This window comes from Pelobates fuscus, chromosome 2, assembly GCF_036172605.1.
Source record: "Pelobates fuscus isolate aPelFus1 chromosome 2, aPelFus1.pri, whole genome shotgun sequence".
Taxonomy (NCBI): domain Eukaryota; kingdom Metazoa; phylum Chordata; class Amphibia; order Anura; family Pelobatidae; genus Pelobates; species Pelobates fuscus.
Window position 1 is genome coordinate 427,109,558 of NC_086318.1, and position 18,023 is coordinate 427,127,580.

General features: G+C 42.7%; 1 protein-coding gene across 1 annotated transcript in view; it reads left to right on the plus strand.

Annotated features, from left to right (window-relative positions):
* Window positions 1-18,023, plus strand: part of ENAH (ENAH actin regulator) — a 104,866-nt gene that overhangs the window by 30,089 nt on the left and 56,754 nt on the right. The window lies entirely within an intron of this gene.

The window sequence follows — 18,023 nt, forward strand, 5'->3', positions numbered from 1 at the left end:
ATGCCAATAACACAGTGTAAGGATGAAATATTATGTCAAACGTTCTGCCACATCTTTTAGCATAGTCCCTTTTTATTGTACACCCAGTGTAAGAAATTATGACCCTCTTACAAGGATATTCTTTTAGGGAATGTGTGACAAATAAGACACAAACACAAGTGTATAATAAAATGTATTGTAAATATTAATTTAAGGATACTGTTGAATTTTAAGGGATTTACACATTATACATTATATTCAGTACATAATCAAAAGATGCATTAAAAAAGGCAATACTTAAAGGACCACTCTAGGCACCCAGACCACTTCAGCTTAATGAAGTGGTCTGGGTGCCAGGTCCAGCTAGGGTTAACTAATTGTTTTATAAACATAGCAGTTTCAGAGAAACTGCTATGTTTATCAATTAGTTAAGCCTTCCCCTTTTTCCTCTAGTGGCTGTCTCACTAGAGGCGCTTGCGTGATTCTCACTGTAAAAATCACAGTGAGAGCACGCAAGCGTCCATAGGAAAGCATTATGAATGCTTTCCTATGTGACCGGCTGAATGCGCGCGCAGCTCTTGCCGCCCGTGCGCATTCAGCCGACGGGGAGGAGAAGAGGCGGATCGGAGGAGGAGAGCAGGAGGAGAGCTCTCCGCCCAGCGCTGGAAAAAGGTAAGATTTAACCCCTTTCCCCTTTCCAGATCCGGGCGGGAGGGGGTCCCTGAGGGTGGGGGCACCCTCAGGGCACTCTAGTGCCAGGAAAACGAGTATGCTTTCCTGGCACTAGAGTGGTCCTTTAAGCATTTCAATTGAGGTCTTCCCCTTGCGCCTTCATCTTGGTAGTAATCTGGGACAGCCACCTGTGCTTGCTGTGCTGTCCTCTCCAAAAGAGACCGAGAGAGAGACTTCCTTGGATGTTGTCCTTTTAAAGACTGATTCTTGGAGTAATAAACTACAAGTCCCAGAATCCCTTTTCTCTCCCAAAAGTGGTTTATTCCACCCTCTATCTCCAGAGCGTTCCTTCTTTACACAAGTCTTTACATTTGATCACTTCCCTCCAGCTATACTGTAACGTTCTGAAAGAAGTGACCAGTTAGGGTTGGTTTCTGGGTAGGTTAGACAGCTTGGGAAAACACACACTTCCATGGCTACACCTAGATGTTAATTACTTTGGTATTCTGATAACATACATGGAATACTGGAGGGATGCAAGCTTTTGTTTTTGCTGGATGTTGTAAAATGCAACTGAAAGCTTTGATCCTTATCACACTGTTATCAAGGAAATGACCCCAACTTGTGAAACCAGTCACATACACAGAAAGTTAGATACAATGTTGCAGTTTGGCATATCAATTTCTTACACCAGGAAGCACCAGATTGATTACATCCATTGCTTTACACGCACCATGCGACGGACGCGGTTATATTGCCTGATATTAACTGTATGTAGAAGTGTATATAATCTTTGAAATCCTTATGATATTCAATGGGTAGCTCTATATGTATGTTTGTTGAGTTAGAAGCTTCCTGCAATCTGTGACCACTACAAATCTTTTTATAATTACTTAACAGCTATGATGTTCCTTTTCAAATCATACATCGACTATTTAATGTCCAAGTTAATTGAACATTGTACCTTTTTATTAAATGGACAATTTGTGATTGACACACCAGATTTTCTGAGCAAATGAAATAACCATTTGATCCATACAGCTCTGATACGTTGCATTACCAATGGAATTATAAATAAACCCCTTATGTACGGTACTGCCTGTGGATGAGTGGTTTGATACCTTGTGGTTGTTCCATTGTAAAAAGCACATACAGTGGAACCTCGGAACTTGAACGTTCCAGTTCACAAGCAATTCGGAATTCGAACAAAAATTTTGCATTGATGTCTCGGTACGCAAACGATCCTCGGTACCCGAACACATCACGCGGCATTCACCTCTATGGTAATCTCGTTGGTAATCTTAAAGGGACACTCCAGGCACCCAGACCACTTCTGCTCATTGGAGTGGTCTGGGTGCCAACTCCCACTACTCGTAACCCTGCAACTGTAATTATTGCAGGTTTTTATAAACTGCAATAATTACATTGCAGGGTTAACTCCACCTCTAGTGACTGTCTACTAGACTGTCTACTAGTCGCTGGACGTTCTCACGCTGTGTAAGTGTCGCTCATTTCCCCATTTTCAATGCTTTCCTATGGGGAGCGCTAATGGCTGGGTCTCCCCGGCCAGTGGGCGGGATCAGTCTCGCCTACTGGCCCGACTTAATACAGAGGAGGAGCGGCGGAAGAAGCAACGACGTGGGACAAGTCGCTGCCTCTGGAAAGTGACTGAAGAGGTTTTCACCCCTTCAGCACCCGGGGATTGGGAGGTGGGAGAGAGAGGGGACCTGCAGTGCCAGGAAAACGGATTGTTTTCCTGGCACTGGAGTTTCCCTTTAAGCAGTGACACCTGCTGGTTCTTCGTGAGTATCAGTCAGGCTGTATTCTAGAGAGGTTGATGGATACGTAGGACGAGCTGCTCGTGTTGGCGTTTCGACTTCAATGGGCAGTACCCTTGCTGTGGCAGTCGCTCTCTGCAGTGGTCTCTGTGTAAGTGCAGGGGAGCTATCTGCCAGGTCAGCCTTTGACTGCTAAAAATGAGTGGCAGCAACTTGGGGGTCATGATGGAGGGTAGTGCCCATTGAGCAATCTTTTGGGACACCGCTGTTCCACGTTAGACTTTCAGGTGGCTGGCATATTTCTTTGTAAAAGTGAACACAAGTACTGTAGTGACTGCATGTTGGCGATACAGTAGTCAGGAAGAATTGGATGTACTGGATGTACATGATCTCATCTGGGACATAATGTCTGGAACGGATTAATCAAATTTCCATTAATTCCTATGGGAAATGTTGATTCAGTTCCCAAACACATTGGAACTCTAACAGTCTTCTGGAACGGTTTGAGTTTGAGTTCCGAGGTTTCACTGTATATACCTGGATTTACTCAAACCCTCTGCAGATTTGGGGTTCTTAGAAAAGGGGAAGAACACAACTTGTGCCCTATATGTTTGCAAAAAATCCAACTGTGGAAGGTGTCGTGGCTTCTGGGGACTTGTATTTGTCAGTTTTCTCACAATAAATAAACTCTAAAGTGGTACTGTAGTAATTTGCGCTGAACACCACCTGACAATTTACTGCAAATGGGATTTGAACTGTGTGTGTGTGTGTGTGTGTTTGATATAACCGTAATGTCTTGCAGTTTATTCTTTATTTTTTTTTATTGCATTACCTATATAATCCATAAAAAAGCAAGTGTCCACTACAACCTGGAATGTTGTAAAAAAAATTTAAATAGCGCTACCAATATATGAAAAGGATTTTGTGCAGTGTTTGTATGTTCTGAGCTTGGCGATCAGACATCCAAGAGATGCTTTCCAATTTTCCATCCACTTTGTCTTTGTCTTAGGAGTGGAACTCTGCACACGTCTGCGGTTTGTAGCCCATCTGCTTTATGGTTTGTTGTACCGTGTGTGCCGAGATGGCCTTCTGCACACTGTAAAGCGTTATTTGAGCAATTGTGGTCTTTCTGAACAAGCCTAGGCATTCTTCACTGACCTCTCTCATTAGTCATGTGCTTTTACATTTTATTTTCATGGTTGCATTTAGTTTATTGCACCATTGTGTCTAAACTCTTGAGACTATTGATTGAAAGTCATGGGAGAGCAGCTGTGTTAGAACCACCACATCTGGCACAAACCATCATAACTTAGTCAAAGTTACTTAGAACATGTCTTCACCCTGTCTGCATGCTTTGTACGATGAGATGCAGCCATGTCTGTCACTGCCCATCAAGTTATATGAAACAATATTTCTGATAGAGAAAAAAAAGTCTGCATTAAGCATTTAATAATTTCAAACATTGTTTGAAAATTAGGTGGATAGAGTCACAGTAGGTTATTCAAGCAGAGGGTGACTTTTTGCACATGTAAGCAGCTACCTTGTGAGTCTACTGGCCGATCAGGGTCCCATGAATCTCCAGGTCTGCAAACGATAAAGCCAATAAAACTGCTACATACTATTCCCAAGGTAAATGGTGACCTTGTGGTCTTTGGGATCAGAACATAAAGCTTCCATTGCAGAAACAAATGGTATTGGAAATCACAGATAGGCAAGTAATCAGAACTCTGTGAAGCACCACCTCTGCATGCAAGGAAGGAACCAAGAATGTGTCCATCTGTGTTTATCCAATCAAATTCCAATATAGGAAAAAATTGCTTTTTTTTAAAAATTTTTTTTTTTTTGTGCAGAGGGTTACAGGTAGTTGCATTTCGCCACAACAGCGTTTGTCATCATCACATTGTCACATAGGTTCAGTCTGTCAAATGGCAATTGTGAGTGCTGCACGTTTTTAATTTTTGAGATAGAGTTCTATCGAGTGAACAGGTGTTGTTGGTAATGTGTGGTTCAAGGTGTGCCGGCCGTAAGTAAACTATATATTTTAACAGGAGTGTCATGTGGTAGCCTAAGGGTGTTGGTAGTTTGGTTACACGAGAAGGCTAGTGCACCACACGCTATAGGTAGGCTTAGTGTAATCTATTTTGAGGAGGTGGACAGGCCCCACAGGGCTACATCGGGGTGACATCCTGTGTATAGCCTAGCTTATAACAAGAGGGGGGGCTCTTATCTAGTGATGAGGTCAGAACTCTACGTGAGGTTCCCCTCTACCAGCGTGTGGTGAAGCGAGGTTTAAGAGCATGATCGAAATGTGTGGTCTGGAACTTATTGCCTCGCATTCGCGTTTTCAGGGCGTCCCTGATCCGCATGTCATGTATACTTTTGTGGGTGTGCCTATCTCTGCTCAGGGAGCGTGTTAGGGGCATATGCTGTGGGCACGTTAGACCTATAGCGGTCAGGTGTGTCGCTCTGCATTCTAAGGAATGTGCTGCAGGTGTGGTGATATTGCCTGGTTTAAGTGTGGTCCCTTGTGTGTGAGGCCTATAACATGTTCTGAGATAACATAAACTAAAATAAAACCAACAGTTTTGAACTTATGCGAGTAAAGTATAGGGATTGGTGTGTGGCTGTTTCTAGAGTCCAGTGGCTGGTGTTCAGGTAGTGGCAGCCTTGTATGCGTCCGTTGAGGAACCTCTCGGTACAAAAGGAGCCGTGCCGACTGGGTCCCAAACGTGCATTGCGGCCGCCGTCTTTGCCCCTGGTTGGTCAGGGCGTCTGTGGAAGACCCAGGGTCTCTAGGATGGCCACCGCCCGTGAGATGTGGTGCCTTGTAGGACAGCTAGCATGCGGGATCCTCTCCATCTGTACGGTATGTTTTGTTCACGCAGGAGCAGTGTAAAGGGCTGTAGGGATTTGCGCCACGTGAGGGTGTACCCCGATAAGTCAGCGAAAAAGGTAAGTTGTGAGTCCTCAAAGTTGTAGTTTTTTTCCCCTTTAGTGCTCCCAGGACTGCTGCTTTGTCTTGCTCTGATTGAAATCGGACAATAAGGTTTCACAGTGCTGTAGCTGGTGCCTTTGTTTGTTTTTCGGGATTCAGAACATATGTTCGGGTGTCACCGTTTTTGCCTGTTTAGCAGGCAGTATTGCTGTTAGTAGCCTCCTTATGAGGTGCGGTAGCTCCGCGTCTTAGACCCTTTCTGCTACTCCCCGGATTTTGAGGTTCTAGCTTCGTCTGGAGTCCTCCAGTGTTGCAAACCGCTGTTCTGTGGCGGTATGTTGTTTTTGCAGTGTGTGTACCTCCTGTTGCAACTGGGCGAGTTGTGCCTGTGCATTATGAGAGTCGCTTTCCAAGGTTCCCATACGTCCAGTCAGACCCTGGAGATCCTTGCGGAATGTTGCCATGTCCATGTGTATGTCTCTCCGCAGGCCCGCCAGCAGCTCTTGCATGTCAGCTTTGGTGACCGGCGTTGAGTCCGGCTGTGGGGCTGCTGGTACTGGGTTCTTGTTTAGCTCTCGCGGAGCAGGTAGGTGGAGATCCCTGGGCTCCAGACTTTGGTCGTCCGAGAAGTCGGAGCTTTCTCCCAGGTAGGCGGCTATCTTGGGCGTTGAGGTGCCATGTACCTGCCACCATAGGTCGCCGATACTTGCGCCTGGTTTCGGCTTGTCTGGTCTCTGTTATTTTATTTTTCGACCCATGCCGATGTGGGCTGCCTGGGGGTCCAGGTGGGGCTGAATTGTTTTGGGGTTAGGGTCGATAAAATCTCTTTTGTTAGGTCTCTGTTCACGGAGCACACCAAACGTGCCATCAGTCAGCGTTCAGCAGCTAAGCTCCGCCCCTTGGAAAAAATAGCTTTTAATACCATTATGAAAAGCTAAAAAGTGATAACTGCTCCTCTTCTCCCCGGTGAACTGCTTTGCTTGTTTTCTCATCACAATGATGGGAGAAGCTGAAATATAGGTTTCTTTGCAACTTTTTAAGCAATAGCAGGAGTGATTAGCGTGCCTTGCCTGGGGATGTTAGTGCCAAATTACATATAATAAAGGGTTATTCTCGAACATGCGAATGGTTGGAAATTAAGAATAAATTAAAAATTAATTTCACGTTTAGGCTAAAATTACCAAACTAAAAGCATGCTGGTCTTGGGGATTATTCCCCAGTTTGGCAATGTTTGGGTTGAAATGTAAAATTCACGTTGAACTCTGGTATATCCACTGTAAATGTTCTTTCCCCCATTTTCTTCCCCTTAGTTTATTCGTTTTGTTTGCCCTCCGTACTGTGAACTGCCTTTGGAGTAATACTGTGTGTATGAGTTATGTGATCTAAACGTGATCCAAGACTGCATTAAAAACCTCTTTGATTCTTGGCCCATTATTGCATTGGTTTGTGTAACTACAGTTGTATTCCCTGATGACTCTAGTTAATTATACTGAATGCTAAAACTTCATTAACTGTGAATTGAGATATATAATTTATTTATTTCTCCATCCCCTCCCCCGATAAGTTGTCTTTATACACTTTTAGGTAGATGCCTTTTCTTGTGTTAAAGAATAGAAGAGGTTTGAATCATCTGTACAATATTTAATGTATTGACCAATCTGGGTTTCCCTTTTGACGGTTTTCTTTTTTACGCAACACTGTGCTACTGATTTAGATTGTGCCATGTTGCAGGTTTCTAATAAATGTTATAGAATTTCTTTTTATCTGTCAGTGTACTGTATTTTATTTTTTTTCTTAAGTGGACATCATTGTAATTATTAATCTTTACTCCTGCTGTGAAAAAATAAAAATGTTCTTTAAGGCTGTAGGTAATTTTCCCCAATTCTGTGTCAAACAGTTTCTAGCAAATCTGCGTTCTCTAAATATGAATTAAATTAGTATCCCTAATGAGTAAGTGTAACCAGCGCTTTGGCAATAGGTGAATTCCTCATTCAGGCTATTACAGGAGTTAAAGAAGACTCACTGTAAGCAACATTGCCAATTCATCTTACTGAAGTGATAATGGTGAAACCATGAGCCTGCAGGGCTTGCTTGTGTTCATTTTTATAATTTTCAATGTATTTTTTTTTTTTTTTTTAAATCTATATTTATTTAAAGATATGCATGCTTGGACATAGAGTTCCCATTAAGTGTGTGTAAAAACAAACATAAATTGCCTCCATTGCACTTCCATGGTAAGGGCTTTGTCATTGACCTGTAATGTCTGTCCGTCTGCTGAGAAATGCAATACAGGAGCATGATTGTCCAAGCGGCCCTTTCATAACAATCAAGAGAACCACATGATCAAATTTAATTTGCATGGTATGCTGTGTCTGCACAGAAAAGCCTGGTATATGAAAGGAACACTATAGCGTTAGGAATTTAAACCTGTACTCCTAGTACCTAGTTCTATCCAGATCCCACCCCTTTGCTCTAAAACTATATATATAGTGTGTGCGCTTCACACACATCCAATGCTTCTCATTGGAAAGCATTGAATTTGGTGCTTCCCTAAAAACCTCCGTGTAATATGACTGAGATTTACTCACTACTGTGGATGTACCTTTAGTGGCAATCAAGAAGGCAGCTACTAGATGTGTGTTTAACCCTGCAGTGCAGTTTCCTCAAAACAGCAGTGTTTATTGCAGTATTGAAATGACAGGATCACTGTACCAGACCACTTTATTGAGCTGGAGTGTCTATGTGATTTTAGTCTCCCTTAATTTGGTATTTGCACACCTATAGCAATCTTTTAGGTAGTGCAATAAGCTCCAGTGAGACAGTGCCCATTTAATGTGATATTCACAAAGCGGTACCTCAAAATACATTACGAATGTAAGAAAGCCTTGTGGGAAAACTTGCATTACACCTGTGGTCTGTATTAATTGGCTCATGCTTGTTTATCTGTTAAAAGGGTCCTTGACAAAGAATGCAAGGTTACAACTTTTTTTGGTCATTTTTTTGATGGAATAAAGTGCAGTTACAAATTGCACATGTTTACCCGGGAGGCTTGTGATGTGTTTGTGAGTGGGGTAGTCCTATGGTAAAGCAAAAAAAATAAATAAATGATACAGTAGTTTCTGCCCATACCAGGGAGGTCATACCCCTGTACCAGATATATTTGCTGTTCAGTCACATGTATAGTATAGCAAAAAATGACACTATTACATACTGTAATTTTGCACAAAACTGGAAACGCTGCAGGCTGGGAGGAGCAAAAATGAGCCTATTAAATAGGATAGGTGACATCAAACTTTTATTTTAGTACAAACCACTTGAGGCCGATAAAAGCCAACTGGCCCACAGTCTGCCTACTTCATGTTGAATGAGATGTTTCAGAAGCGTGTGTAGAACTCGCTCACAGGATTACTTTAACTTTACACAAACATCCTGGCTGAAGTGTTTCTTAGAAATAGATTTGTATATATTAGAGACATTTTTAGAATCAGAGAATATTTTCCATTAGCTCATTGTTCGTAGTAGTGCACATACCATATATGAATGACCTTTTGCCTCAATGATTTAAAGAATTTTAATGCTCCCAGTAAAACATGCTGGGTTCAGATTGTATGGGAGTGCTTTAAAGGGATAGTATGTGTGCCATACCCACTGCAGCTCTGTGGTGGCTACTGTGCAAGAAGGAGGCAGTTTGGAAAACGTGACGCTCTACTTTTCACTCCAAACTCCACCGATGGGGAATTTACACTTCTGTGCTTTCAGTGTCGATGCACTGCGATTCTGAAGCTAGTGTTCTCAGCCAATCCTTCCCTTCCAGGTTGGGCAAAATTGACTGATCACTTGGGAATACGAATTATCAATGCTCTCAGAGTGCTGGGGGTTGCCTTTTTTGGGTGCAGAGAAGGATTGGGCTGAGAGTTGAACTTGACTGCACCCCTGCAACAGAAGCATGTTTCTGCGTTACAGGAAGGGTTACTCTAACCAAAACCAGTGGTGTCTTAAAACACAGATTTTTGGTTGGAGTAAGTCTTCAACTGGCCATAGTACACCTGGTTTACACACGAAATGTATGCACACCCTGAAATATGAGGTAACCAGATTAATTCATTTTCATCAACACCTATTTTACCTATACATTGGCTATATCCAAACATTCCAACAACAAAAATAAAGTGTGAGAATTGTCAGCGGTTTGTACGTTGTGCTCAGTAAGTAGCCGTGTGCTCCAAAATGATGGCTATTTCAGATGTTACTAGATCTTTTTGTAATTAATATGGTGGTCCGTTTTGGATGGAAAGGAGGAGCTGTCGCTGTTGGGTTATTTTTGGGAATTCCACATTCCCCCCTATGGCTTTTGCAGTAGTAAAATTAGAATATAGTCTGTCTTAAAATATTTTAGGCAGGCATTCATAACCCTTGTTGTTCTTGTTACACCATACCAGTCAAATAGTGCTTTATTTTTCCTGTATACAGTTTCACCCTCTGTAACCATTACAGCGGCCATCTGCTCTTATTCCCACATTGTTCAATGCTAGAATCCTTACCCTCACCTCTCATATGTTCTGCTTCTCGTGGGACAGTGATCATTTGGTACCCCAGTTTTGCGGACACCACAAAAAAGTTTTCAAAATGCAATGTGTGTGATGTGCAAGGCCATTGCGCAAGTGTTCCTGCCCTCGCGAGAGTGCCTTTTGTACACCGCGTGGGTAGGACTGTGGCTGGCGCACTCTGCAGTCTGTCACACAAGTTATGCTTTCGGTTTCTGTCTTTGTTTACTTTATAGTCTTTCTTATTGATTCGGTGATGCCATTGACAGGGTAGAAGCATTGCACAGGATTCCTAAAAAGCTTGGCGAATAAATGAAATCACAACTGGCTTCTCTGATAACAAATCCAAAAAATTGTGTGTAGCTGAACGCATTGTGTGACTTTATATTGTATGTATGGCTTCAGGGATTGAAACCATGTGTTTGAACCAAGAATGAACCTGTCACAGAAGTCATCTGAGCTCTAAAAGAGGCAGTCTGACCAATACAGCATAATATGCTATGAACTTGAAATAGATCTGCGTGTGTGCATGGCAGAGATGCTGAGAATAAAATCTGACATTGGGCCATATAAAATATCCTAAATGTATGGCTCCTTTTTCGCCTGCCTGCTCAAGTTTTTTTGTATGTATGTTGCAGGTCATTAGGTTAACATTTTACCTTGTTGTAGTGGTTCCAGGAATGCTCTTGTCCCCTCCCAGGGTAAGTAGTGAGGCCGATCACAAATTACTTTGGATCGAGTGAGTGCTAGTTGCATCGTCCTGTGCAGCCACACACTGCAGCACCGAGCTAAGCCTCATTGTCTTTGTCTGAGTAGTGCTTAGCTGCTGCTTTTAGCTAATGAGCCAATGCTTGAATGACTACTAAAGTCACTCAGACAACTTCATCTCAATCTGGTGGTTCTGTCATTTTAACTCTTCCATGCAAAACATTACCGTTTGTACAAATGGCACTGTTTACATTGCAGGGTTAAGTACACCTTTAGTGGCTATCTTCCTGACAACTACTAGAGGCGCTCTGTCCTCTAGGTCCAAGAAAAACTCTGTCCTGTAATCAAATGCTGCTGATAGCAGCTTTTCATTGGAGGAATGCATTGTTTGTCAGAGCACGCCTACTGCCAATCCATTGGTGTCTCTATTAGAAGCTATGAATTGGAGGAGATTGCAAATGTCAGTTTGGATGTTAACCTCACAGAGTGGAGGATTCCTGGTGCTTGAAACGAGGTGAGTAAACTTTATTTAACATAATTTAACAAGAAAAGGGGTGTGAATCACAAAGCTATAAAAGAGACTACAGTCCTGAAATAATTATTGTTGCCCTTTAAAGATCAGTGGAGAAAATGCTCCTTGTGGAAACTTGTGGCTCCACAGGATGATGTGGACTGCCCCCGCAGACCCCAGGTAAGTTTTCAAAAGGTGTGACCTGGACGGGTGCTAGGGCACTGGTCACTATAAACACTACAGCGCACTGTACTGGTTATAGTGATTGGAGTGTTCCTTTCACAAACAAAAACCTTTCCATACAGGAGTTAAATCCCTTCACATTTGTCTTTCTACTGGAATATTCTGAGATTGCAACGTAGTCATTATTTGTGTTAAGGAGGATTTTTTTTTCTTTTCCTGATCTGTCATTTTTTTTTTTAAGGAGCTTTTATTCAGGAGATTGTTCAAGGACATTTTGTTTGCAACTAGCTGGCAGTACGAACCTGTGATCACAGATCCTTGAAGTCACAGGAAAACCAGATCGGATGCATATAATGTTTCCCATGGCTAAAGCGGTTATTAAGAACATTGGTGGTTTAAGTTTAGAGCAAATTGGTAACTTTCTCATTAATAGATTAAACATAAGGTAAACTGGAATTGGGTCTGGATAAACCAGTAGAATACATACAAATCACTGTGATGTGGCTGAGATTTCTCAAACAATCCTTTAAATAGTTTTCATTGTGGCTGCCATGACGGAGGCTGGCAAGTAACTGATCCAGGCTCCTATAACTGCATGGCATACCTGTGGGCATCATCCCAAGTGTGACATAATTTGTATTAACCCCAATTATGTCTAACCAGCTGGGGACACCAGCAAAGTGTATTTACTGTAACAGTTTAAACAATAGTCCTGTGCTAATACTATTGCCGTAAATGGCGAAAAATAAAGCGTCTCAACACCAGATTTGGATATGTTAGCAATATTTGGCGCCTTGCCCAGGCACATTTTATACATCCATTGTATCAAAGCAAATGGAGAGTGTACATTGTGGGTTATATATCTGCAAACCGCAGTGTACCTCCTTCTCCAGACATATTATTTCACTGTTATTTATTTTAAATTAACATCAGACTGCTTGTATATCCTGACTGTATATTGAATAGAGTCTGGCTTGGCCTGTGTGATGAACGTGGCTTGGCTCAGATTGCTAGCACTGTATGTATGATGAATGTGGCCTGGCTTAGACTGCTTAGCCTGTATGTGGGACATTGTGGCCTGGCTCAGGCTGGTTGCCCTGTGTGTATGACGAACGTGGCTCGGCTCAGGCTGCATGGCCTGTCTGTGTGATGAACGTGGCCTAGCTGAGGCTGCAAGACCGGTCTGTGACAAATGTGGCCTGGCTGAGGCTGAAAGACCTGTCTGTGTGACGAATGTGGCCTGACTCAGGCTGCATGGTCTGTCTGTGTGACAAACGTGGCCTAGCTCAGGCTGCATGGCCTGTCTGTGTGACGAATGTGGCCTGGCTCAGGCTGCAAGACCTGTCTGTGTGACGAACGTGGCCTGACTGAGGCTGCAAGACCTGTCTGTGTGACGAATGTGGCCTGGCTCAGGCTGCATGGTCTGTCTGTGTGACAAACGTGGCCTAGCTCAGGCTGCATGGCCTGTCTGTGTGACGAACGTGGCCTGACTGAGGCTGCAAGACCTGTCTGTGTGACGAATTTGGCCTGGCTCAGGCTGCATGGCCTGTCTGTGTGACGAATGTGGCCTGGCTCAGATTGATTGGTCAGGGTCTCCTATATAAGTGGAATTTGTGTATTTATATAAAGACTCTGCATTATTTTTATATACATAGGTCTATTTTCTTTTGTTTAACAGGAAAAAAACACATTAATATTCAATTTTAAACAGTGTTCAGTATAATCTGACATTAACTGGCTTAATCCGCTCCCTTGCAATCACACATTGTGAATCATCCATCCTACAACTTGTTTCATATGTATTCTTCCAAAACAAAAGGATGAATATTAATCTAAGCTCCCAGTGGTTGCTTTGATTACCGTATATACTCGAGTATAAGCCGACCCGAATATAAGCCGAGGCCCCTAATTTTACCCCCCAAAAATGGGAAAACTTATTGACTCGAGTATAAGACTAGGGTGAGAAATTCAGCAGCTACTGGTAAATTTCTAAATAAAATTAGATCCTAAAAAAAATATATTAATTGAATATTTATTTACAGTGTGTGTATAATGAATGCAGTGTGTGTATAATGAGTGCAGCGTGTGTGTATGAGTGCAGCGTGTGTATGAGTGGTGTGTGTGTTGCAGAGCCTTGGTGGGGGGTGGGCAATTTTTTTTTTGTTTTATTATTTTAATTTTTTTATTATTATTTATTATTATTTTTATTTATTTAATTTAATCATTATTTTTTATTATTATTATTTATTATTATTATTTTTTTTTTATTATTACTATCTTTTTTTTTCGTCCCCCCTCCCTGCTTGATACATAGCAGGGAGGGGGGCTCTCCTTCCCTGGTGGTCCAGTGGCATTGGTAGTTCAGTGGGGGGGAGAGGGGGGCTGGCAGAGCTGTAACTTACCTGTACTGCAGCTCCTGTCAGCTCTCTCCTCCTCCGCGCCGTCCGTTCAGCTCCCTCTGTCAGCTCACAGTGTAAGTCTCGCGAGAGCCGCGGCTCTCGCGAGATTTACACTGGGAGCTGACCGAGGTGCTGAACGGACGGCGCGGAGGAGGAGAGAGCTGACAGGAGCTGCAGGAGAGGTAAGTAAGATCTCTGCAGCCCCCACAGCCCAATTGTCTGTATTATGGCAATGTAAATTGCCATAATACAGACTCTGACTCGAGTATAAGCCGAGTTGGTTTTTTTTAGCACAGAAAATGTGCTAAAAAACTCGGCTTATACTCGAGTATATACGGTATGTAATTTACAGACTGTACGCTTATTGCCTCGGTTCAGTTTATACCTGGTCAGGTGCCTCTGTCCTGACGACGGCGTGCTGACACGCCGAAACGCGCGTCGAGCTAGGCTTTATTTAATTTAATTGTTCACACTTTTTTGGTAGCACTTATGGATTCGATTATTTAATTTAATTTTGTTTTCATTTATTAGGACAGGCAGGGATTTTGGTTATAGTAGGCACTAGCTGCTCCCATACAGTGCCGAGGTACTTAAGGTTAGACCTCTTCTCTCAGCGTCTTTGCTTAGATTAATTTGGGATCTTGTGTGTCCCTTTTTAGGGGTCTCTCGTTGCTCTGTATCACAAGGGTTCTGCCTGGGGGAGCCTTAGGGTATTCTGGTAACAGTAGGCACTAGTACTCTTTTTATGGTGCCGAGGTATTCAAGGTTAGTCCTCTGTATTTAGTAGTCCTGCTCAGGTCCACGTTGGGACCCTGTTTGTGTCCCCTGATAGAGGACTTTCCCCTTATTTTTGCTCCTCCATTTGCAGCAAGTTTCACCTACTACCTTAGATCCCTTTACAGGAGCTAAGGGGAGCCCAGTCCACTGAGGATTTAGTTAGGCACCTCCTGACCCCAAGGGGGACTTGTCACACTAATTGTCCTTTGACTGTTGGTATCACCTCTTACTCCTGTTAAACCTGTCCTGTACCTTCCCCATTGTTTGTTCTTTTCCCTTAGGATTATTAAAGGTAGGGATTCCCCATTTTCTTATTATAACTCTCCACCTCAGGGACTCTCTCTGGTTCCTCCTTTCTCTTTCTATTTACTTACATAAAGGGTTATTCCCTTCTGGGAGAGTTATTGCAGGGCATTGTGACACTGATCCACCGGTCCTTATCTAGACCTCTGTATAAGTGCCACCACCTATCTAGTTTTGAGAAATTCAGCAGCTACTGGTAAATTTCTAAATAAAATTAGATCCTAAAAAAAATATATTAATTGAATATTTATTTACAGTGTGTGTATAATGAATGCAGTGTGTGTATAATGAGTGCAGCGTGTGTGTATGAGTGCAGCGTGTGTATGAGTGGTGTGTGTGTTGCAGAGCCTTGGTGGGGGGTGGGCAATTTTTTTTTTGTTTTATTATTTTAATTTTTTTATTATTATTTATTATTATTTTTATTTATTTAATTTAATCATTATTTTTTTTTATTATTATTTATTATTATTATTTTTTTTTATTATTACTATCTTTTTTTTTCGTCCCCCCTCCCTGCTTGATACATAGCAGGGAGGGGGGCTCTCCTTCCCTGGTGGTCCAGTGGCATTGGTAGTTCAGTGGGGGGGAGAGGGGGGCTGGCAGAGCTGTAACTTACCTGTACTGCAGCTCCTGTCAGCTCTCTCCTCCTCCGCGCCGTCCGTTCAGCTCCCTCTGTCAGCTCACAGTGTAAGTCTCGCGAGAGCCGCGGCTCTCGCGAGATTTACACTGGGAGCTGACCGAGGTGCTGAACGGACGGCGCGGAGGAGGAGAGAGCTGACAGGAGCTGCAGGAGAGGTAAGTAAGATCTCTGCAGCCCCCACAGCCCAATTGTCTGTATTATGGCAATGTAAATTGCCATAATACAGACTCTGACTCGAGTATAAGCCGAGTTGGTTTTTTTTAGCACAGAAAATGTGCTAAAAAACTCGGCTTATACTCGAGTATATACGGTATGTAATTTACAGACTGTACGCTTATTGCCTCGGTTCAGTTTATACCTGGTCAGGTGCCTCTGTTCAGATCTGTTATGCAGGTTTCCTTCCCCGCAGTGTCCACATAGCTGTTCATTTATGATGTCTATACCATTGAGATATACTATACCATCTGTTCCCCAGGGCATACATGAAAAACGAAGGAAATAGAACTGTCATGATACTTTTGGTACTGCCTAATTTTAACTTGCCTTTAGATGGTCTGCTCCTAGATCACATTAAAGTATACCAGATGGAGGGCCAAGCTTGGACATCCTTGCATTTGATTTTCCCAGAATTATTTGCCAGCCAAAGGCTAGCTAGCTTCAGTCACCCCTGCTGTATTGCTTTGAATAATTTGTTTGTAGTGCGGATTCATGGCAGAATACTCCCTCCGTATCGAACCGCTTTGAAGTGTGCTAGCTTTACTTTGGCAAACTCTCGGCCATTCTGATCCATACCCCCCTCTTTCCATTCATGCTTTCTTTCTTACTCATTCTCTAATGTTCAAAGGGTTTTAATGCAGAGTAATGGGGGAGGGGACAGTAAAAAACATGTTGCATTTCTTTCTTTGCCAAGTTGCATTTTCTGGCAACTTTGCTTAAAGGACCACTCTAGGCACCCAGACCACTTCAGCTTAATGAGGTGGTCTGGGTGCCAGGTCCCTCTAGGGCTAACCCATTTTTTTTTATAAACATAGCAGTTTCAGAAAAACTGCTATGTTTATAAATGGGTTAAGCCTTCCCCCAAATCCTCTAGTGGCTGTCTCATTGACAGCCGCTAGAGGCGCTTGAGTGATTCTAACTGTGAAAATCACAGTGAGCGCACGCAAGCATCCATAGGAAAGCATTGTAAATGCTTTCCTATGCGACCGGCTGAATGCGCGCGCAGCTCTTGCCGCGCGTGCGCATTCAGCCGACGGGACGGGACGGGGCGGAGAGGAGGAGGAGAGCTCCCCGCCCAGCGCTGGAAAAAGGTACGTTTTAACCGTTTTCCCCTTTCCAGAGCCGGGCGGGTGGGGGCACCCTCAGGGCACTCTAGTGCCAGGAAAACGAGTATGGAGCTCATAGAAAAGAGGGACATTAGGTTGGGACAGAGGGATTTTAGTCTAAAATAGGGACTATCCCTCATAAAAGGTATTCTTTATTTTTGTGGTGCTTTCGGTATAGATTATGCGAAGAATAACAGTACAGTAGAGGCATGCTAATCGCTACAAGACATCAGAGTATATCAAAGGGTCAACACCATTTTAAAAATTCAAGAACAAACTAGCTGGAAATGGGACATTGAGAGTAATACAAATACTGAGAAGAACATGAGTAAGGTCATGACATGACAAGGTCTGAAGCGTTGAGAAATATTGTCAGGCTATACCATTGTGTCCAACTAACTGGCAATATGTATGTTAAGCAGAGTTACACCGGCAAATGGAGTATAGTCAAGGGTCGCAAGTTTAACTCTTAAATGCATGGAATCAGTTGGTCAAGTGGTTAACAGTGGAGGAATAGTGCTACACAACATGTGTGACCCCACCTATACTGTCTTGCTATTAGAACCCCTCAGCACACAAGATAAGAGATATATGTACAGAAAAACATGAAAACATAAAGAGGCAAATAAAAATAAATAACAGTTATGATAAACATAACATTGCTGAATAAGCCCAACAGGGGCAGGATGGCATCTTCAAGGATGAGGGTGACTCTCGTAGCTTGACAGGACTCATCTGATTCCCAAGCTTTGGTTTTTAGGTCTCTCTAGTTTTTTTTGTTCTGAGTCCAGTTCTAGATATTGTGGTCCAATGAGGGGAGTGCTTTATAGACCATGGTGAGATATTTGAAGAATGTGTCTTGTTTGGTTGGGGGACTGAGATGTGGGTGTACGTCTGCTTTACCATAATGATAGGTCTTAGGATCATAATTCACACCTTACTAGCCATTGTATTTTATTAAACGAAAACCTGTTTGCAAATTCGTTGCTGATCTCTGAAAACTTAAAAAATTTTAAGCATTGGTTCTCAAACCAGTCCTTGTGACCAAGCAATCATCCAGGATTTATGTATTTCTGTTTTTTCCCCCAATGGAGATACTTGCTTTTCCCAGGTCACAAGGGCTTGTTTGGGAACCACTGACTGACTTAAAAGTGTAAGATTGAAAGATGTGCACAAGACACCTTGAACATCAGTCTCAAAATGCCAAAAATCTGGAAACGTTATAGAGTGTTTAGTGTTTACATGAACGATTGGGCAAATAGTATGCATAGT